The sequence below is a fragment of the Protopterus annectens genome, chromosome 3.part1, assembly GCF_019279795.1.
Source record: "Protopterus annectens isolate FY-2018-M chromosome 3.part1, PAN1.0, whole genome shotgun sequence".
Classification (NCBI taxonomy): Eukaryota; Metazoa; Chordata; order Ceratodontiformes; family Protopteridae; genus Protopterus; species Protopterus annectens.
The window spans coordinates 1,609,469,939-1,609,494,168 of NC_056732.1; positions in this window are offsets into that span (position 1 = coordinate 1,609,469,939).

The window sequence follows — 24,230 nt, forward strand, 5'->3', positions numbered from 1 at the left end:
CAAAAACCTTTGGGATCTATTCCAAGGCTACCCTCTCTCTACTAAGCAACACCTTGGCTAAATTCCAAGCACCCCCAAAACCAGCAAACAGTACAGAATACCCTGAGCTATTTGCAAAATCTCTGTACAGCCATATTGGTAGCTGTATATAGCAAGCTTTGCCACTTATGTTAAGAATAAGACAATCTCAAAAGACAAGCCATCCTGGTGGCATCACAATATCAATCGGTTAAACAACAAAAAAAAAATCTTGGCCAGGCGTAAGGGGAACAAAGCCATACATGCTAAAAGCTCTCTGACCAATCTAAACAGGCAGCTGAGTTGGTTAGTTAATACTTCAAAGGCTAAATTTGAAGAAAAAATAGCTTTTCAGGCAAAGGGCTACCACAAAGCTTTCTACAGCTATGTCCGTAACCTTAGAGGAAATATGCAACAATGCACAGAACTTATTGTAAATGGCATACCCAGACTGAACTGGAGGACTTTGCCAACCTTTTGGCTGACAGGTTCAGCTCAAAATTTTCCCCACTTTCCCCTGGATAGTCCAAAGGAAATACCACATAACACAATTCTCCCCAACCATTACTAGGGAACAGGTCATCAATGCACGTTCAAAGCCCAAAAATACTGCACCAATGGATCTTGATAATATCCCAGGATGTTTAATAAAGAGCATGAAACATGGCCGCGCTGGTCCACTTGATTCGCTTTTCAACTGGAGCCTTCAGTCAGGTTTTGTGCCCAAGGAATGGAAGATGGTTCAGTCATTCCCCTGCATAAAGGAGGTCTAACCACTGACTACAGGCCTATAAGTTTTACCAGCCTCATATGTAATGCCATAGAAATAATCATCATGGACATGATAAATGAGGACATAGGTAATCTGCAAATGCTAGACCCATCACAATTCAGTTTTGTTAAAGGAAGGTCATGCCTATTAAATTTGGTGGACTTATTTGAGAGTGTCATTAAAGCACTGGATGAAGGTAAGACTGTGCACACAGATTACCTCGACCTGGCCAAGGCTTTTGATACAATACCCCACACAGGCATTACAGACAATGTCATTATTTAGGTATAAACCATTTTATCACCCAATGGCTAGACAACTGGCTCACTGATAGGACCTAGGAGGTCAAAATTGATGAGGCCACCTCCACCAAGAGGCCAGCCCTAGCAGAGTCCCCCAGGGCTTAGTACTGTGCCTGCTCCTTTTTGACATCTAGTTCTCTGAAATGGAAGCAAATGCTGACTAAAGATTTATGGCTGACTACGTTTGCAGATGACTGCAAGCTCTGGGTTATCATCGACTCCCCTAGAGACACTAGCATTCTTCAAGAAGGTTTATCTCTGACTAACAAATGGTGCCAAAGCCATGGTTTTAAACTCAGTACTAAGAAAGGCATAATTGTACCCTTTGGAAAGTCAACCATCTTGGCTAATTACCACATTGATAATACACCCCTAAGAGTCGACCCAGTGGTCAGGGATCTGGGTAATCTTACTTTTGACCACAATGTGGCCACAGTGGTGAGGAAATCCTTTTATGTTGCACAAATTATAAGTAAGAGCATGGCATCTAGTTCCAAAGAGGTCATTATCTCACTGTACTCTGCCCTTATCAGACCTATCATAGAGTACAATGCTCCCTTTGATATGTACCTGACCTGGCATACGCAGCAACTAGAGTGACCTCAAAGGTTCCCTACAAAAAGAACACAACATGCAACAAACCTGCCTTATGCAGAGTGCCTTAAAGCCCTTTCCCTCTACTCAGTTTCCTCTAGATTGCTGAGGGGTGATCTATGCCTGGCTTACAAGGTGCCCACAAACCCCACACCTGTGAATCCCCTATATATTCAAAAGTCAAAGACTACCAGAAAGACAAGGTCTGGGGACCTGAATTTTGTTTGTGACTTACACAGAACATGCTAGAGAGACAGATCTGTGTCCCACAGACTTCCCTTACTATGGAACAGGCTTCCCATCCATGGGAAGCTGAGTTTGTCCATTACACAGTTTAAGCTCAGCCTAGAGAAGTGGATGGGGAATAGGAAATTTACATCAGGTTTGGCACCCAAGTCCCTTATGGACAGATGTACAGTAGCTTATAAACGCCTAGCCCTCAACGTCCTATTTGGATATAGGGCATTGGTAGTCTTTCAGGAAATCTTGGCTAGGCTTAGAAAGGCCTCCTGGTTCATTAGGCTAATAGTCTATGAATCTATGAATCTAGTAGCAGAATATTTTGTGTTTAATGAGTGAGTCATTTAAATAAACACTATATGGGAAAAGTACAAAATATACAATATTTATATTTGTATTAATGCTCAGATTTCTATTTCTGGAAATTTGTATTTCAGATTAATTTAGAGTTGACTATTGCTGCTGTTCACAAAACTGTATTTCCTATGCTGTTTGCTAAGTTATCCTTAGAGCACTTCCTTTTTTTTCTGGAGTATATTCAGATGTTCACCCTAGCAAATAATTCTCACAAGTATCAGCACATAGACACTTAGGCTGTCAGTACTTTGGAATGTGCAGATTTTTAGAGCATGTTTGTGTACTAGAGATACAGAAAGGATATGATGAAGTAACAATCCAAGAAACAGCAGACTTCTTCCCCCACTAAACGTGTTGGCTGTCACAAACTGGTAATGAAGAACACCGACTTCTTTTGGAATTTTCTTCCTTTTGAGCATAGATATTGGTTCTTATTATATAACCTGTGTCACCCTCACCTTATTTTACTTACAGAGTGCTTTCTTTACAATTTCCATGAGCTAACCTCATCTGCAACAGAACTAACCCTGCAAGCACAACTCTTCTGTGATCAGGAAGGTTTCGCTTCAGTCAGCAAAATAAAAGCTTTTATCTTATGTGCTGTACACCTACCAGCATAATTCCTGCATGCACTATCAAACAAACACAAGCAGCTGTCAAATTATCACTTGATCTTAACATTCATTCTAAGCAAGAAAAGAAACAATAATAGTATTGTGGTTTGTGAGCTTGACTGACTCTGGGTATTAAGAAACGATATTGTGTTTTTTTTTTTCCTAGAATCAGGTATTTTGTTCCCTTTCACAATGATTGATATTTAAACTGCACATTTCACTTGTTTCTGTTGTGCATGAATTGGCTGTAAGCCAGTACTGTCATGACAAGTGCAGCAAATGGCAGTCATGGGTGTGACTGTGACAGTTCTAATAACTGATTATGCAGCAATCACAAAATATCACAAGCAGTTATATAAGAAGGGTCCCTCTCCTCTATAATAACAAATTAAATCAGAAAAAAGGTATTTAACTTCTAGCAAAGACAGCATGGGGAAGAAATGCATCTTTGCTTCCTCAGACACTTTTGTTTTTGTGGTTCATGTTTAAGGCCTTATAATTATCTTCGACCATTTTAAAAGTGTAGCATTTTTGGCTGAAAAGGCCCACTAAGTGCAAATGCCTGTTGTTGAGGGTGACCCAGAACTTTTTTCTTGACCCCCCTTGCTGGTCTTGAGTCTAGTCATTCTTCATACAGGTATCCCCAAAACAGAGGCAAAATCCACTATAGTGGTCATCATCTGTGGAGCCATGAGAGTGGTTTGCATCCTCACTGGTATCCTGGGAATATAGGTATTTGCCGTTGGCTGATATAAATCCTGTAAACATGTCTTCTTTTTTCCGGTGTGGCTTACCTGCTACACTTCCCATGGCAGGAGTCTAGAGCATACCCTTACACTGAGCTCAAAACACCACAACTTTTTCCTTCTAACAGTGAGAAGCAGCGGCTTGGACTCTGATATGTGTACCAACTCCTTAGCTCAATGCTTTCTGGAATTCATAAACTCCAATGCCCTGGATCAACGTATCCACACCCCCACCAGGGGCAACAATATCCTAGACCTAGTCATTACCAACATGAGTGACCGGTGTACCACACCTGAAGTCAACTCCTCGTTGGTCCAATCCAACCATAAGCTAATCACCCTTGATATCCACATCCCGCCCCCACCCCCTGATTAAGGAAACCATGGTAAAAAATTTCTCCAAAGCCAACTTCATGCTTCTTAAGACAGAAGTGGTGAACATCATGACACACATGCAGATGGACAATACAGTTACAACTGCTGAATCCTACACAAATGCACTCTATAAGCACTTACACGAGTGCATGGATCGTGCTATCCCAAACAGAACCAAGATGCTATCCTCCAAAAAAAAGGAAGCCAATCTGGTGGTCCCCTGCCATAAACAAACTCTACTACAGAAGGAAGAAACTGTTGCAAAAGAGAGAAAAATCCCATGAGTGGAGGAGCTCCCTGGTCAGCCTCAATAAGAAGCTGAGATCTCTTATAAGATCCTCCAAAGCTAGCTACGAAAACAAAATCACCACTAATTCTAAGGACAACCACAAAGCATTCTATAGCTATGTCAAGAATCTTGATGGCAACTCCCAGATCTGCTCTGAGTTACAGCACAATGGCATGAAAATTACAGAACCAACTGATATTGCCAACATTCTGGCAGATAGTTTCCGTGCTAACTTTACCCCCCCCTCACCCACTAAAGGGGTCATATCTATACAGGAAGAATGCAGAGTCCCTGTAATCACAACTACACAGTTAAAAGATGCACTCTCTAAAGCCAAAAACACAGCATCCATGGGACTGAACAACATCCCAGGCTGCGTTTTACATGAACTTCAGAACGAACTGGCTCCCCACCTAAGCACCATGTTCAATAATAGCTCACATCAGGCTTTGTCCCCACTGAATTGTGCACAGCAACAGTTATCCCACTCTACAAAGGGGGAGCCACCAATGATCCTGGGAACTATCGCTGTATTAGCCTGATGAGCTTGGTCTGCAAGGCCATGGAACGTATCATCATGGAACTCATAAACAAAGACATTGATAACCTCCAAACTCTGGATCCCACCCAGTTTGGGTTTATGAAAGGCAGATCATGCCTCCTGAACCTGATTGACTTCTTTGAGGCAGTCAACAAAGCCGTAGATGAGAATAAGGTGGTACACACAGCTTATCTTGACCTCGCCAAGGCTTTCAGTATCATCCCCCATTCTGGAATTATAGCTAAACTCACTAAACTAGGTATAAATCCCTACATCACAAGATGGGTTGCCAACTGGCTCACTGACAGAACCCACACTGTAAAAGTTGCAGACTCCAAATCTGACCTCAAACCAGTGACAAGTGGAGTACCACAAGGTTCAGTCCTGGGACCTCTCCTGTTTGGTATCTACTTCTCTGAAGTACAGGCTAACACAGAAGGCCTCTGGCTAATGAAGTTCACAGATGACTGCAAACTGGGAGCCATCGTCAAGTCCCCAAATGATGTGGACATCCTACAGAAGGGCCTCGCTGAGACAGATGCCTGGTGTCAGAGCCATGGCCTCAAGCTCAATGCCAAAAAGTGCAGCATCATCCCCTTTCATAAAACCTCTATACCCATGAACTACCACATAGGCAGCAATCTACTTAACACTGGATGTGTGATAAGAGATCTTGGGGCCCAGGAGCACAGTAGTCTCTCCTTTGGCAGTCACATCGCCACAGTAGTCAGGAATTCCTTCTACGTGGCACACCTCATCATAAAAGGGTTCTCATCCAGGGAAAAAAGAGGTAATTGTTCCACTCTACTTGACACGCATTAGACCAATTATAGAGTACAACGCTCCTTTTGGAATGTACCTCACAAGACATCTGCAGCAGCTGGAAAGGTCACAGAAGTACCTCACAAAGAGGATTACATGCCTAAAACAAATGCCCTACACTGACCGTCTCAAAAAACTCCAGCTTTACTCTGTAGCATATCGCCTACTTCGAGGTGATCTCTGCCTAACATATAAAGCTATGTCAAAACCAGAGCTGTTGGACATGCTACACCTAAAGAAATCCCAATCCCTCTGAGCTACATGCTCTAGGGACCTAAACCTTGTCACCGCAATAAACAGGACATGCTGGAAGGATAGATTCCTGTCCCAGAGACTTCCCATACTCTGGAACAGGCTACCCATCTATGTCAACCAAAGTTCTTCATTAGCACTCTTCAAGGAAAATCTTGATGAGTGGATGGGAAATAGGAAATACACCCTGGGGATCACTTCTGCGTCTCTGCTCAACAGTGACACAGGAAAATAACTTTCTTGGGTAGCATAAGCCAGGGAACCTTGTTGGCTAGGCTTACGTAGGCCCTTGTGCCGGTAGCCTAGTACCTACCTATGAACTTATAAGATCCTTCTGGATTGTCAGACTCAACATATTGCCATGGAAAGTGGGTACAATTACCTGCTAAAGGAACAGTGTGTTGCTGTGCCACCAAATCGAACCAATAAGCAAAAGTGGTCTACGTAGTCCAGGGCAGGCACTTAGAAGGAAGATATATAAAATATGTAAACATTCACAAGAGCCATAAATATAAAAAGTGTACATTTTAATATAAATACCAAAGCAGATTGCTCATAATGTTAAGCGCTTTCGTCCACAACTCTTGGGACTTCTGAAAAAGACCTCAAATACTTAAATTCCTCCACAGCTCCTCACATACAAAAGGCAATATTTTCTCTTCCAAAAGAGAACCATGACCTCTGATTTGGTGGTACTAATTTACATCCCATTCATATCATGCTCAGCTGTAGATCTCTCCAGTATATAGTGGAGCTCACAGACACATGAAGTTAAGAGGATATCACTGTCTGCAAACAACAAGATGGAACCTTCCTGTGCCCAGACTAGCTACACACTAGATCTTGCCTATGAAAATCACTAACAGGAGGGGAAACCAAAATCAACTTTGGCTGTGTCCTATGCCATTCCTGAACATATTCAACATAGTGCTAAAAATATGGATCCAACTTACACGTCTCAAATTCTTTTTTTTTGCTGCACTTTATTGAACAGAACACATGTTCAATACTTTAAACATATGAAAAGATCCATAAAAAACAAGATGATTCCTTTAAACACTGGACTGTTACATGGCAGATGTAATAAACATATAATTAACTATACAGACATAACAAGAAACAAGAAACAAGCAGTGACAAACTCTAAAGGGATACTAATTCAGTATTTTGCTATACTAATATGCTGGAATGCAATCATAAACAGGGCAAAACAAAAAAATGGAAAGATGCACTCAATAAATAATCATTAAACTTCTTATATGTCAATAACACTTTGAAAAAGTCCAAACTGGAGCCATAAGTTCCTTCAAGATACAAAATTATATCTTACTTACTGGGATATGCTTGACCAGCCTGGTCTGCAAAGCTATGGAAAGGATCATTATGGAACTCATAAACAAAGACATCGGGGACCTACAGACAATTGACCCTACCCAGTTTGGCTTTGTAAAAGGCAGATCCTGTCTTTTAAACCTGGTGGACATTTTTGAAACAGTCACTAGAGCCATCAGTGAAGGCAAAGCAGTTCATAGAGCCTACCTGGATCTGGCAAAAGCCTTCGACACAATACCCCACTCAGGCATCATAGACAAGCTCAACAGCTTAAATGTAAACCCGTTTGTCACAAGATGGGTTGCAAACTGGCTAAAGGACAGAACCCACAAAGTCAGAATAGCTGGAGCTATGTCAGACTCTAAGCCAGTCACAAGTGGAGTCCCACAGGGCTCTGTCTTGGGACCCCTCTTGTTAGGCATTTATTTCTCAGATGTGTAGGCAAACATAGGGGGGTTGTGGCTGACAAATTTCGCAGCCGACTGCAAACTAGGTGCCATAGTTGACACACCAGCTGACACATGCATCCTCCAGAAGGGCCTCACAGAAACAGACGACTGGTGCCAGAGTCATGACCTTAAACTAAATGCCAAAAAATGTATAGCCATCCCCTTTGGAAAAAACAAAGTACCCACAAATTACCACATAGGTGGTAATCCATTAAGTACGGAAAAAGTAATCAGAGACCTGGGGACCCAAGTTGACAGTGACCTCTCATTTGACACTCACATCGCCAAAGTGGTTAGAAAGTCCTTCTACCTTGCCCACCTTATCATGAAGAGATTCACATCCAGATCAAAGGATGTCATTGTACCCTTATATTCCTCCCTTATCAGGCCTATGATTGAGTACAATGCCCCATTTGGTATGTACCTCACCCGGCACCTGCAGCAGCTGGAGAGACCCCAAAAGTACCTTACCAAGAGGATCAAGGGTCTCCAGCATATGTCATATGCTGCCAGACTGAAAAAGCTCCAGCTCTATTCAGTAGCATACCACCTGCTCAGAGGTGATCTGTGCCTTACGTACAAGGCCATGTCCAATTCCGAATTAATGGACATGCTCCACCTCAAAAAATCCAAATCCATCAGAGCCACGAGAGCTAAAGATCTAAACCTCGGCACAAATATGAATAGGACATGCTGGAGGGACAGATTCATAACCCAGAGGCTTCCCGCACTCTGGAACAGGATACCTGTCCATGTTAGGCAGAGCCCCTCACTGACTTTCTTCAAGAGAAATCTGGACGAATGGATGGGTGATCGTAGGTTTACCCCAGGGGTCATCTCTGTGTCATTGCTAGATAGAGGCACAGTAAACTAAATTTAATTTAAATTGTACACTTTTGTATCATTACATGGGGTGGCGAAAGCCACAAACACTTTGGCTAGGGTTATAAATGCCCTAGGGCAGATAGCCTAGTACTATACTATGAAACTATGAAACTATGATACTACACATTGGATGGCTTCTGTCACTGGTCTGTCTAAAAATGGAATTAGTCTGAAAAATCCATTTTTGCAGATGAGGTGTTGCTTGGTTTTGCTCATGACAAAACTATCTAGGATCTTGTTAATGTAGTTGAAGCAACCAGACTGTCATACTAAAACTGCACACATCAGTCTGCTTTGTATGATCTGGCTGTATGCTGCTACTCCCTATCCCTGTCCATAGCAGAAAACATGGTGTATGCTGCTACTCCCTATCACTGTCCATAGCAGAAAACATGCTGTATGCTGCTACTCCATATCACTGTCCATAGCAGAAAACATGCTGCATGCTGCTACTCCCTATCACTGTCCATAGCAGAAAACACACTGTATGCTGCTACTCCCTATCACTGTCCATAGTCAAAAAACATGCTGTATGCTGCTACTCCATATCACTGTCCATAGCAGAAAACATGCTGTATGCTGCTACTCCATATCAATGTCCATAGCAGAAAACATGCTGTATGCTGCTACTCCATATCACTGTCCATAGCAGAAAATATGCTGTATGCTGATACTCCCTATCACTGTCCATAGCAGAAAACACACTGTATGCTGCTACTCCCTATCACTGTCCATAGCAGAAAACATGCTGTATGCTGCTACTCCATATCACTGTCCATAGCAGAAAACATGCTGTATGCTGCTACTCCATATCACTGTCCATAGCAGAAAACAGGCTGTATGCTGCTACTCCCTATCACTGTCCATAGCATAAAACATGCTGTATGCTGCTACTCCATATCACTGTCCATAGCAGAAAACATGCTGTATGCTGCTACTCCCTATCACTGTCCATAGCAGAAAACACACTGTATGCTGCTACTCCCTATCACTGTCCATAGCAGAAAACATGCTGTATGCTGCTACTCCATATCACTGTCCATAGCAGAAAACATGCTGTATGCTGCTACTCCATATCACTGTCCATAGCAGAAAACATGCTGTATGCTGCTACTCCCTATCACTGTCCATAGCAAAAAACACATTGTATGCTGCTACTCCATATCACTGTCCATAGCAGAAAACATGCTGTATGCTGCTACTCCTTATCACTGTCCATAGCAGAAAACATGCTGTATGCTGCTACTCCATATCACTGTCCATAGCAGAAAACATGCTGTATGCCGCTACTCCATATCACTGTCCATAGCAGAAAACAGGCTGTATGCTGCTACTCCATATCACTGTCCATAGCAGAAAACATGCTGTATGCTGCTACTCCCTATCACTGTCCATAGCAGAAAACACACTGTATGCTGCTACTCCCTATCACTGCCCATAGCAGAAAACATGCTGTATGCTGCTACTCCATATCACTGTCCATAGCAGAAAACATGCTGTATGCTGCTACTCCATATCACTGTCCATAGCAGAAAACATGCTGTATGCTGCCACTCCATATCACTGTCCATAGCAGAAACCATGCTGTATGCTGTTACTCCATATCACTGTCCATAGCAGAAAACATGCATCACTGTCCATAGCAGAAACCATGCTGTATGCTGTTACTCCATATCACTGTCCATAGCAGAAAACATGCTGTATACTACTACTCCCTATCACTGTCCATAACAGAAAACACACTGTATGCTGCTACTCCCTATCACAGTCCATAGCAGAAAACATGCTGTATGCTGCTACTCCATATCACTGTCCATAGCAGAAAACATGCTGTATGCTGCTACTCCATATCACTGTCCATAGCAGAAAACATGCTGTATGCTGCTACTCCCTATCACTGTCCATAGCAGAAAACATGCTGTATGCTGCTACTCCCTATCACTGTCCATAGCAGAAAACATGCAGTATGCTGCTACTCCATATCACTGTCCATAGAAGAAAACATGCTGTATGCTGCTACTCCCTATCACTGTCCATAGCAGAAAACACACTGTATGCTGCTACTCCCTATCACTGTCCATAGCAGAAAACATGCTGTATGCTGCTACTCCCTATCACTGTCCATAGCAGAAAACATGCTGTATGCTGCTACTCTGTATCACTGTCCATGGCAGAAAAAAAGGCTGTATGCTGCTACTCCATATCACTGTCCATAGCAGAAAACATGCGGTATGCTGCTACTCCCTATCACTGTCCATAGCAGAAAACACACTGTATGCTGCTACTCCCTATCACTGTCCATAGCAGAAAACATGCTGTATGCTGCTACTCCATATCACTGTCCATAGCAGAAAACATGCTGTATGCTGGTACTCCATATCACTGTCCATAGCAGAAAACACGCTGTATGCTGGTACTCCATATCACTGTCCATAGCAGAAAACAAGCTGTATGCTGGTACTCCATATCACTGTCCATAGCAGAAAACACACCATTTTAATAAAGGAGTTGAGATGATTACAATACAAATTTCCATAATTCAAACCTCCCTAGAAAGTCCCAAAATTATTGAAATGAAGAAAACGCTAATATAAAGCAGCTTGAGAACACATAAGAGTGAAAAATACTCCTTGTTTAATCTTTTTTTGAGGAGTGCAATACCTCTGAAACAAAAGTAACAACATTTTCCTCATATGCAAATGGACTGGGATTCATAGACAAGTTGACTAATATGCAGCGCACATCTGTACTTGAATAAGTTGTGCGCAAACTGGAACAGACTAGTAGAAATTCATAGTCTCATGTTAAACTCCAGTGCAGTAATCCCAAATCTGCAATACATGATCTATGCAAATCTCCACATAATGACATGCAAATGAAAAAAGGTAGGAAATGGGATCCTAAAAATATGATATGCAAAGAAAGCAGGGGGTCATGATTTACAGTCATATGTGAAGGAAAAAAGTGTGCTAATGTGCACCTGAGTACATAAGACCAAAGCATGACAAAAATATCAGGGCTCCTGATAGAGAAAATGTTTAAAGCTGCAGCCGCATACCTGAGCTACTAACACTCCTGTTTCCCACTGTAATAGGCCAGGTGACAACTGGTCCTCCTAAAAAAATATCAGTAAAGCACAACCTGTCATAATTTCACTTAATAAGAGATTATTGAACACTTTGGCATTGTCTGAGCATTTTATGGGTCTTGGTTGGAAAGTGTCACCCACACATGACATTTCTAGGGATGCACAGCCTTCTCATACATGTGGAGACACATTTAATTGTAGCTCTTTCTATATTAAGTTCAGGGACCAATCAGAGGCCATCTGAGGACACATTGGGTATTTCAGAGGCCATTGCATTGCCTCTTGAATACTTAACACTTTCCTGATATACTCCTTCCTTGTGCTGTGCACTGGAGGAAGTTAACACCATGCATGCCTCCTATGACATTGCTCACCTCCCTGTTTGGCTATACTTTTCTGCAGTGCAGCCAAAACCAGTGGTCTGTGGCTGACCAAGTTTGCAGATGACTGCAAGCTGGGTGCTGTCTTAAATTCTGCTAGTGATGTTGAACATCCCCTAAGAGGGCCTTACCCAAACTAATGACTGGTGTCAGAAGCATGGCCTCAGATCAAATGCCAAGAAATGCATCATTATCCCCCTTGGGGAAAATGGCATCCCGACTAATTATCACATTCAGTTGTGAGGGACCCAGGTTGATAGCAACCTGACCTTTGACCACCACATTACCTCTGTTGTACGGAAGGCTTTCTACATGGCCCACCTCATAAGTAAGGGTATTTCATCCAGGAACAAGGAGGTTATAACATCCCTGTACTCCTCCCTTATCAGACCAATTATCGAGTGAAATGTCCTATTAGACTTAGTACATTGTTAAATTTGTCTATTATGATCTGCCTAGACACTGTTTCCTATTCTTTGTGATTCTTTACTCTTCCCCAGGCATTTATCTGTGTACCTACTCATTGTACCATTTTTTGTACTCACTCTCTGTCTTCTGATAATCCTTCCATCATTCTCTGACAAATATCGTTTACTCTCCCAGTGGTCTCCATTTTTCCTAGAAATGTGCTATTCACTTTCTGCTCACACTCTATTTTTTCTCTTTACAGTTTGCTCAGGCCATCCACAAGCCTCGGGATCGCCCACCCCCCCACCTTCGGTTCTGAAGCAAATCAGCAAAAGCTCAAATCAGCCCTGGGAAATCTCAACTTTTATACACAAGCCTTCCAGTAGAATTAATTATTAGGTGAATGTCATTGAATTGTTTTTAATAATTTTCTCTTACTTTGTGACTATCATTGTGAGGTGAGCACAGTTGCATTGAGCTCCATTCAGCTTCCAACTTGGAGAGCTTTAATGAAGTCGGCCACTAGGTAGGAACATACTCTACTAATTGTACAAGTTACTTATTCACTCTGCATGCAAACAGGTGGGCTCCAGAGTCTAAGGTAGGAACATACTCTACTAATTGTATAAGCTCCTTATTTCCTCCGTATGCAAACAGGTGAGCTCCAGAGTCTAAGGTTAAAACTATTCCAAAACAAACCTTTAGTTCAGTCCCAATTCCCTTAGCTCTACAAATCCTTAAAGAGCTTGCAAGCAACATTTGGTTTCTGTAAGCTGAAAAGCTCTAACATAGTGTATTGTCTTGCTTACATTTCCTGGCTCCTGATTGTTTCTTTTCTTTTCTTTTTGGACTCCCTCCTGCTAGGGTTGTTCTGCAGGCAGTTCTAACCACCCAATGTCACACTGATAATTGCTACCCCCTGCCCCGAGCCATTCTCATAGGAGGCTATATCAATACCCACTCTTCTGGGAGCCATCTTTAAAATGTAGTAAGGCAAATAACTTGCATCCCTATTATAAACTTACATTTTACTTAATTGTTGCATAAATCTTGTGGTCTGGTTTAGCTCTGCTACACTTGCCCTCGCTGTGCTCAGACTCGCTCCATGCCCCACCCTGCCCCCTATTCTCACCCACCCCAGTACTGTTAAATTTATACTATCCTAGCCACTCCCCCTGGTTCTTCCTCCCAACCTGCATCTCACACATCATCAAGTGGCCCTTCCTCTCTACAACCCAACTTTTATCCTTCTTTTCCTGCCAAAACCTGGTTGAAAACTGTGCCCTATAATGGCCAGGCCCCTTGCTATGCTGGCATCAACAAAAACACTAGTATTTTCTCTACTCCCTGTGATGCTCATCCTTTATCTCCTCACAGTCTATGAGAAACAGTACCACCACGGATTTCCCTATCCAAAATGTCAAACTACCACCCCAGACTTCTCTTACAAGTTAGTTCACCTATCCCCCACACATCCAAACCCTCATCACCTTTTCATCACCCAATTAAAACCTTAAAATCTAATCCAAGGGACAAGCACTATCTAAGATGTATTAATAAGTTTCTAAAGCTCATAATCAAATTTCAATATAACCTCGGTTCAGATGGGGACATCCATCCCAACCCTGCCCCGTCTCCATCTGGTGACACTAGCACCTGCACCACCAACCTCATCAATAAACTACCCCTTAACAGTCCTGCAATTGCTCTCCTGACATTTCACCTGAACATTCGAAGTATAAATAATAAAATCCCCAACCATGCCCTCTTAGCAGTTCATTCCCCAGACATAATGTGTCTTACAGAAACCTGGCTTAAACCTACTACTGCCAATAATGAGATATTACCCCCGGGCTACAACATACACCGATTAGACCAAACAGCTAAGAAGGGAGGTGGGATAGCAGTTCTTTACAAAAATACATTAAGCATTAATAATGATCCAGTTCAACCACCCTCATTTAATAATTCAGAAATACTCATTAACAAACTGCAAATTAACAATAATAAGAGTATAAATATTGTCTGTGTCTGCATTCCCCCAGGCAATAAGATAAGCACTCTGGAAGATATCCTCCAATGGTTATCCACTACCTACCCCAAATAAACCATTGTCCTTGGTGACTTTAACACCGACTGGTGCACCTGCTCAGCTGAATCCCTGTCACCCATATAAATCTGTTTGGGTTCACACAAATAATAACCTCTCCCACTAGGATTAGTAAACCCACCAACAGGGAAAACATGTTAGATTGGATACTTAATAGCCACCCAAGCTTGTACACAGCTGGGACTCTCCCCGATGACCTAAGTGATCATTCACTAACATATTATTAAGCATAAGGCAGAAACCCACCACAAGACTACATACAAAACAATTAGAAATAATAAAAACTTCAATCCTACTAACTTCCTAAGTGAACTTAAATTGGTCAGCTGGTCAGTCCTAAAAAAATCTACCATTAGATGAAACCGTAACTTTCTTTAACAATAAATTCCTGAGCATCCTTGACTCCCATGCTCCTGCACGTACTATAAAGACTAAATCTAATACTGCTCCATAGCTCACAAAGGAAACTAGGATAAAAATCAAACTTAGAAATATAGCCTGGACCAAATGGCGAACAACTAAAACCCCCGCTTGACCAAGTGAGATATTGTCAACTTAGAAATGATACAAAATCTCATTTTGCTAAACAAAAAAAAACTACTACCAGAACCTCCAATTTAAACACTAAAACAATCCCCAAAAAATTTGGGCAGGTATTAACCGACTTCTTCATCCAGGACAATCTACTACCCCAACCCCATCAAACTACACACATAAATCCCCAGAAACTGTTGCCACTGCCTTTAATAACTTTTTCACTGAAACTATTCATTCCTTAGCTAACCAACTTACTCCCACCCACTCTAACTCTATCACTAACACACCCAGTTCTCATCCCCCTTTAACTTCCAACCTGTCTCTACCACTTTTATCTGATCCTCTACCACTTTTATCTGATCCCTTGTCAAAAACTAAAACCAACCGCCCTTTCTGCTGACTTCCTTCCTGCAGAGTACCTATAAAAAGATGTTGATACCATAGCATTCTCCATCGCTATCCTAATCAATAAAACACTAACTAATGGAACTATCCCCTCAATCTGGAAAATATCCCATGTTATCTCACTCCACAAAGGTGGAAGTTCAGTAGAACTGTCCAACTACAGACCCATTGCCATTCTCTCACCAGTAGCCAAATTAATGGAGAAGTATGTTCATAAGCAGCTTATGGACTATCTCATTCAGAACGGTCTGCTTGCCAACTCTCAGCATGGCTTTAGGCCATATCACAGCACCATCTCGACCCTCCTTTCTTTTACAAATACCATATTCCAAAATAGGAACAACAACAGGCCATCTTCAGCCCTATTTGCAGACCTGTCGAAGGCCTTTGATATGGTCAACCACAAATTACTCATTCATTCCCTAATCTCCCTAGATAACCACGCTAATCAGTGGTTCCTATCCTATCTGAATGGCAGACAACAGGTTGTATTATGGCAGGGCAAACTGTCCACCCTACCACCTCTCACCCTTGGTGTCCCTCAGGACTCTATTCTAGGTCCTCTACTTTTTTCTATCTTCATCAACAATCTTCATACTGCCAACCCTGATGCAACCTGCATTCAGTATGCAGACAATTCTACCCTGATCTGTATGGCCTCCTCCCCTTTAGACCTGCAAACCTTAACACAAAACAAATTTAACACAGTTGAAAATTGGCTTTCTAATCACCATCTGTTGTTAAATCCCAACAAAAACTTAACTGCTCCTCTCTACCTCAACCAGTAGATCCACCCTATTTTTCTTCTCCATAACATCCAACAACGGTACCTCTATCTCTCCAGATGACCATACTAAGCTTTTAGGAGTAACAATGAACAATAATCTCAAATGTGATCTGCATATCAATAAAACTATAAAAATCATTAATAAGAAGCTTGGCTCATTATATAGAAGCAAACCTTTTCTAATTCCATTAGCTAAGACTGCAATCGCCCAATCACACCTACTCTCTACCCTTCTATATGCATCCCCCATACTCTCCAATTTGAGCAAAACTGAACTTAGTAAGCTCTCTCACTGTTACAACCATATTGCCAGATTTGCCATAGGCTCAACACATAGGACACATCACTGTCAAAACCTCAGTCTTCTCTGGTGGCTAGAACTGCCTAGCCTACTTCTGTTCAATCAGCTTATAGTAGCACACAAAATTCTGTACCATCCTGAAAATACTCCGGCACTCAAAAATATCATAAATCCATACAATAATTCAAGGCAACTATGATCATCCAATAAACTGTTGGTCCAAATCCACAAAGCCATTAACTCAGCCGGTGACTCCCTGTTTTCCAACGTCATTGGTAAAACTTGGAATTCACTTCCATATAACCTTACCCTCGAACCTCCTTTAAGTCTCTTCAAAAAAGGCCTCAAACAGTATTTTAAAGAGCACTGGCTTTGTCCCTGTACTAACCCTGATTAATCACTACTTATTCAATGCCTTATTTAAATTAATATTGTATGCATCTCTTGCTCATAATAACTTGCTGCAACCTGTTGTTTTTGTATACTATTACACACTGTGTATATCGTGAGTACCTAGTACAGCGATTGACTCATATCTGTTATATTCTAGCTGTGTTATCTGGAGCCTTTCTCCACAGGCCTCCACTGAAAATGGACATATATCCAGATGGACTATCCCAGTCAACAAATGTAAAATAAAATAAATAAACAAATCAAATGTCCTCTTCGGTATGTATCTTGCCAAGCACATGCAGCAGCTGGAAAGACCACAGAGGTCTCTGACCAGGAAAATCCAGGGTCTAAAACACCTATTGTATAAAGATAGGCTAAAAGCCCTATCCCTCTACTCATTCTTGTACAGACTGCTCAGAGGTGACCTGTGTGTGGCATAAAAGGCCATTTCAGAACCAGCCTTGATGGAGTTGCTGCATATCCATATGTCAAACTCCACTCGCACAACCCGCATGTTCAAGGCCTCAACCTGGTCTGTGACATTAATATAACTTGTTGGCAGGATAGATTTGTGTCCCAAAGACTTCCCCAGCTGTGAAATAGACTCCATCTCCATGTTAAGCAGATTACCTCACTAGCCTCTTTAAGAGGAACTTGGACGACTGGATGGGAAACAGAAAATTCTCCCCTGGGATCCCACGTGTCCCTGCTGGACTGGGGAAACAGGTGCTGACTCTGTGGGAACATGGGCAAAATTCTTGGCTAGGCTTATAATTGCCTTCAAGCCAATAGGCTAGTATCATTCTATGAACCTATGAGCCTATGAAGTACTAGGTGTCATAGATTGCACGCATGTAGCAATAATGGAACAACCTGACTTAGAATCACAAAGGTTTCTCAACACAAGGGGCTACTATTCTGTGAACTGTCACACTTTGTGTATGAGACATGAGTGGGATCATAGTTATTATGTCTGCAGAGCACCCAGAAAGTTCAGATAATTCACTTACATGACACACATTTTAGTTATATAGTCACTTTCTGCATAGTGAAATATCACCGAGCCATCTAGTCAGTGAGTGTAGGATCTATGCCTAGCCTTAAGATACACAGCAACATTTAGTGTTGTAGATAATGCTGAATATCAACTGGAGCCTTTACTTATGACACCTGTAAAATACCCACACTATGTGGCCGAACACCGTACAACACCGCATGTGCACAAATGCCTAATGTTGCAGGGTACATATTTGGTCTACTCAAAGCCTGCTTTTTCTGCCTCATTGTGTTTAGGGGCCACTTCAATATGATCCTCACATGCTTACAGATTGTTCTTAGCATGTTACATGCTATATAATGCGCTATTAAGGAGAGAGGTTGTGCAGGCTCAGGATACTGGCAAACATTAACCATTACCACTCACAGGGTACAATGAAGGCACATCAAAATCATCATCAATGAGAGTGTGATGGAATAGAAACAAATGTAAGCCATACCACATCATGTTAGAGACAGCAATGGATGCAATACAGGACAGAACAGGTGAAACAGTGATGTCTTCTCCAGACCTATGGGCAATAATAAGCACACAGTGATGTGCATTTTCACAAAGCCCACACATGATGCATGCAGCTTTAATATTAGGCTATGCTGGAGTACACATGGTGAAGCCACACTGATCATTAGAAATTCACACATTTACCATATAGGAGGAAGGGTTGAGTGGATTACAGTAATCTTATACTTAGATGTCAAGGGACACAGTGACACACTCTGGGTGGGAGGTATACTACAAGAGGTGGATATGATGATCTCAGTATAGCAGGTACTCAGTGTTATTGACCATTTCCTTATGGGAAGAGGTTGGGTGCCACTATAACCTACAGCCATTATGCTGGGCTAGGACTGATGGTCTACCCTGGCAGGGATAAACTGCAATTGAGACTGCGACCTGGATAATGTTTGCACATGTGGTGCCTTGCCACTGAACGCTTTGTGACATGGTCACCTATGACAAAGGGTGGCAAAACATTGATCATGTCCTGTCACCAGTGAGGACTGTGCACCTGTAATGGATCTTCCTATGTCATCACCCTTAGAAGATACCCTACCTTGATCTCAGAGAGCATTGCTAATCTAGGTAGTGATAACACAAGAAACACTCTGCATAGAAGTGAAGAGAGAAGAATTTTATGCCTCAGCCGATCTCATAAGATAAATAAAGATTGCGTTCATGGACTCCGTTTTATCATGGTTGCCACCTAACACAGAAATAAGCTCTGTGCTGGCATGCCTTGCAGCAGATTGCTCCTGGATGATACTGAGGCACATATATTAATTGAACTTGAGTGCTGCCTACATGTCAGGGGTCACCTGTAATATGGGACAGCATCCGACACCCCTGATGGAAAATGGTGGGTATACTCATACTGGATGCAGTGTAGCCATTCAATGCTGTAGTCACAGGAGGGGAGCATTACTGGTCATGGTGGGAGTCCCAATTAATTCTTTCCCCAGTAAGTTTACTGAACACTCAGAATGTACAGCCTCAGATAAATCTTTGAGCAAGCCTAAACCTTCATCCTGCAATGGCAGGAACTGAGAGTGCCACTGTATCACTGGACTGACTCTGGTATCTGTGTCTCATCATCATCATCACCCTCTGCAAGATGTACCAACATCATGCCATTGTTCTGTCCCAGAACTACAGGGGACATCATAGCAATTGTCTGTCCTGTGAATACACAATAAAAGACACATTTGATTGAGAATATACATATGCCAAAACCATACCCCTATGCTATGCTTATGATGTATCTCCATGCAAAATTACCATACAGTCACAATCTCTGCCACCATCATAGCATGGCCTGGTACCTGATGTTCATGAAACAACACATAGGCTAAACATATGCTTGGTCATACTACATCCTGTATATTCTGTTCTAATGAACAAGATTCAGCTGAATGTGGTCCTAACCTGAAACATCATCCATTGAGACACATGGAGTTGGGTCCTTCCTCCAAACTGTGTGGTTTCCTAAGGGGATGATTCCAGAACTAATGGTTCCCTTCAGGAAAAAACAAGAACTCTTCTGACACTATCAGTTTGCAAATCCTGGCTGGCTGCCCCCTGAGGCAGATGTCTCAGCTGCTAAGGAATGTACCTTTGCTTTACTATGGTGTAGCATTCTGGTAACATACTTACTACACTTCTGCAATGTATAACTACAGCCAGCCAATGCACTGATGTCATGGACCACTGTCTGCTACACCTGGTCCCATAAAGACTGGTCAGCATGCCTTCTTTTCAGCAAGCACAGTCCATGTGTCCTAATTACCTATTACAGGACATACTTTTCTGCAGGACTGCAATTGTCCAGCATCTGCCTTCCACCTTGTCCTGTTTACATCTGTGAGCACTTGACACAGAAGTATATGACAGCTACAGACTAAGGGATACTATAGCTATACTAATGTATCATCAGAGGGATAGCTATCATATGCTACATGTAGGGATGAATATGGCAACATTTATTTATTTATTGACATTTGATAACCAGGAAAGTCCGTCTAGGTCAGAAACCCATTTTCACCAGAGGCCCGGGGAGAAAAGTTCCAGCAGTGATTAAAAAATTTGACAATAGCAGTAAACGTATAACAGCAAATTATAAACAGCATTGGATTGATGCATGAGGTACTATAGGAGGTAGAGAAAGTATATATTAATTAACATTTTGGATAGAAAAAAATTAACATCACATAAAAATATATATTTTTATAAAATATAAATAATACATAAACATTTGATGGTTCTAGAGAGGAAGGGTTAATCTTTAAGGAAGTTATTGCAGGTGAAAGGAGTAATGAGGGTAGGAGTAAATGTGACGTTTAAATATAAGGATATGTTGTTAGGGAGACTGTCTGATGTGTTATATTAAGAAATTAAGAATTAGTGGGAAGGGGATGTAGAGAGAAGGGAGAAGGATATGAGGGGTGAAAGGAGAAAAAATTAAAGTTAGTAGGAGGTTAGGAGGGTAGAGAAAATGAGAGGAGAGAGACAAAGAAAAATAAGACGGCGGGGGTTAGATGTTGGTTGTAGAGCACAGACAGATCCATGAGATGAATAGGTAGCTATCCAATAGCTTTAACCTTTTGGTATTATCTATACTGTTAATATTGTTTGGTAAATTGTTTTGTAGCTTAGGTATGGCATAGGAGTATAGACACTAGCTGGCTCTCTTATTGGGTTTGTGTACATCTATAAGTTGTTTGTCAGCACAACGGAGATTTCTGGTGGGAATGTGGGTATGCAGAATAGATTTTAAGGCAGTATAGCTATCAGGTTTGTATATTAGTTTTTGTGCAATTGAAAGTTGTAGGTAGTCAAGATAGTGGGGGAATTCAAACTAGCTCACCTCTTTAAGAGCATCACAGTGGTGGCTGCAGTATGATAAGCCTGTAGCAAATTTAGTAATTTTGTAATGACAAGAATGAAGTTTGGTTTTGAGTGTCACATGTAGGTTAGTAAAAATGGAAGCACTGTAGAGTAGAGAGGGGATCAAATAGATATTTCCTACTTCCCTTTTAGTGTTTGGAGTAATAAAGTTTTTGTGTCTATAAAGTGTCCCCAGTTTGAAATGATTTTTTTTAATAGCATTATGTATGTGTTGGTCGAATGTGAGTTTGTTGCTATGGTGATACCAAGTAGTTTAGCACTCATTATGATTTCAATCTCTGTTTTGTTTTGGGAATAAATTTTAAATTCAGATTAGAATGTTTTAGGAGTGAAAAGTAAAAGTTTATGTTTGTTAAGGTCAAACAGTAATTGTGCGTCATTTAGCCATGATTCTACTAAGGTAAAGGCATTCTGTGTATTTTGCAACCAGTCTGGGGCATTGTACTCTATCATGGGTCTAATGAGTGATGAGTAGAGGGGAACAATAACCTCTTTTTTCCTGGATGAGAAACCTTTTGTGATGAGGTGTGCCATGTAGAAAGATTTCCTGACTACTGTGGCGATGTGATTATCAAAGGAGAGACTACTGTCCACCTGTGTCCCAAGGTCTCTTATCACACTTTTGGTGTTAAGTAGACTACCACCTATGTGGTAGTTCATGGGTACAGAGTTTTTACCAAAAGGGATGGCAATGCACTTTTTGGCATTGAGCTTGAGGCCATGGCTTTGACACCAGGTATCTGTCTCAGTGAGGCCCTTTTGTAGAATGTCCATATCTTTAGGAGTTTCAATTATGGCTCCTAGTTTGCAGTCATCTGTGAACTTCATTAGCCAAAGACCTGCTGTGTTAGCCTGTACTTCAGAGAAGTAGATACCAAACAGGAGAGGACCCAGGACTGAACCCTGTGGTACTCCACTTGTCACTGGTCTGAAGTTGGATTTGGAGTCTGCTACTTTCACAGTGTGGGTTCTGTCAGTGAGCCAGTTGGCAACCCATCTTTAGGGGGTGAGAGGGGGATAAAGTTAGCACTGAACCTATCTGCCAGGATGTTGGCAATATCAGTTGTTTCTGTATTTTTAGTGCCATTGTGCTGTAACTCAGAGCAGATCTGAGTGTTGCCATTGAGATTTTTGACATAGCTATAGAATGCTTTGTGGTTGTCTTTAGAATCAGGGGTGATTTTGTTTTCATAACTAGCTTTGGAGGATTTTATGAGGGATCGCAGCTTCTTACTGAGGCTGACCAGGGAGTTCCTCCATTCGTGGGATTTTACTCTTTTTTGCAGCAGTTTCTTTCTTCTGCTGTAGAGTTTGTTTATGGCAAGGGACCACCAGATTGGCTTCCTTTTTATGGATGATAGCATCTTGGTTCTGTTAGGGATAGCACAATCCATGCAATCATGTAAGTGCTTTTAAAGTGCATTTGTGTAGGATTAAGCAGTCGTACCTCTATTGTCCATCTGGATGGGTGTCGTGAAGTTTGTCACTTCTGTCTTAAGAAGCGTGAAGTTGGCTTTGGAGAAAATTTTTATGGTGGTTTCCCTAATGGGGGGTGGGGACAGGATGTGGATGTCTAGGGCGATTAGCTTGTGGTCAGATCTGAACAATGAGGAATTGACCTCTGGTGTGGAACACTGGTTGCCCATGACCAGGTCTAGGATATTGCTGCCCCTGGTGCGGGTGTGGATAAGTTGATCAAAGGCATTGGAATTTATGAATTCCAGAAAACATTGAGCAAAAGAGTTGGTACATGAGTAATTTTGCCAGTTAATTGAGCTATTGATCTCATTACAGTTGAGTGACGCCTCCAGGTGCATCTGCAGTTAACTCCTACTGATGCCTCTAGGCATCAAATATTGCTTGTTCATACTTGCATCAATAATTCCAAAACCATGCTATGTATGAGGTTTTAAAATATTTCATCTTAAATCTTTCACAATGGCAAACTCAACTGCATTAATATTTGATCTTTGTCTACTGCAGGTAAATAGATATTAACTGTTGTTTTTATGATATTAATTTATACAGATATAATTTTCACATTTTTTTAAATATCTCAATAACCAGGTTACACAGACCGAACTCCATAGCTCTCAGCTAAAGGAATTTTCAATGCTGCTGACAGTATGTGTGTAACTTGAGTGGTTGCTGAGATATTGTACGTTGTTTACAAAATATGGTTCCAGAGATAGGAACATTTGTTTGAAATGTGAGGGCATAATTTGATTCTGTCTAAAGACTTAGCCCCCCCCCCCCATTGAAAGTTACACTGCAGACTTCCTGAGCTCCATTTGGGTGAATGAGTTATACAAAGGGAAATTACTGAAGTCATGAGAAACAGTTCAGAGGTGAGAACATTTTAAAGTGTAATAAAGTCTTATGAGATACTAAATAATGATGATATTATACTGCTGTCAGTTAAGAATATGAATTATGATTGGAAAGAATTTTCCAGATGTTGCCATCTGGGCTTGCAGCTGCCTTGTTTCATGTACTTCCGTCTGCTGTGATAGAAATGAATTAGAATTTGTAGGATTTTGCTTTAAGTATAATCTCAGTTTGCAGCCATTCTATTCTGGAAATTAAATGGCTTGCCACAAACTGTTTTCCTATCATATTCTAACTGTTTCTTACTGAAACTGGTACACCTTGTTTGCTGTAGCATAGACTAGATCCAGGCCTGCTGAATCTAGCTTTATTTGTATGCTTGTTGTTTGTTTATTTCCCTGAAACGCTAATTCCACCTAAAACGCGGCCTTTTAGCACTTCTGTGG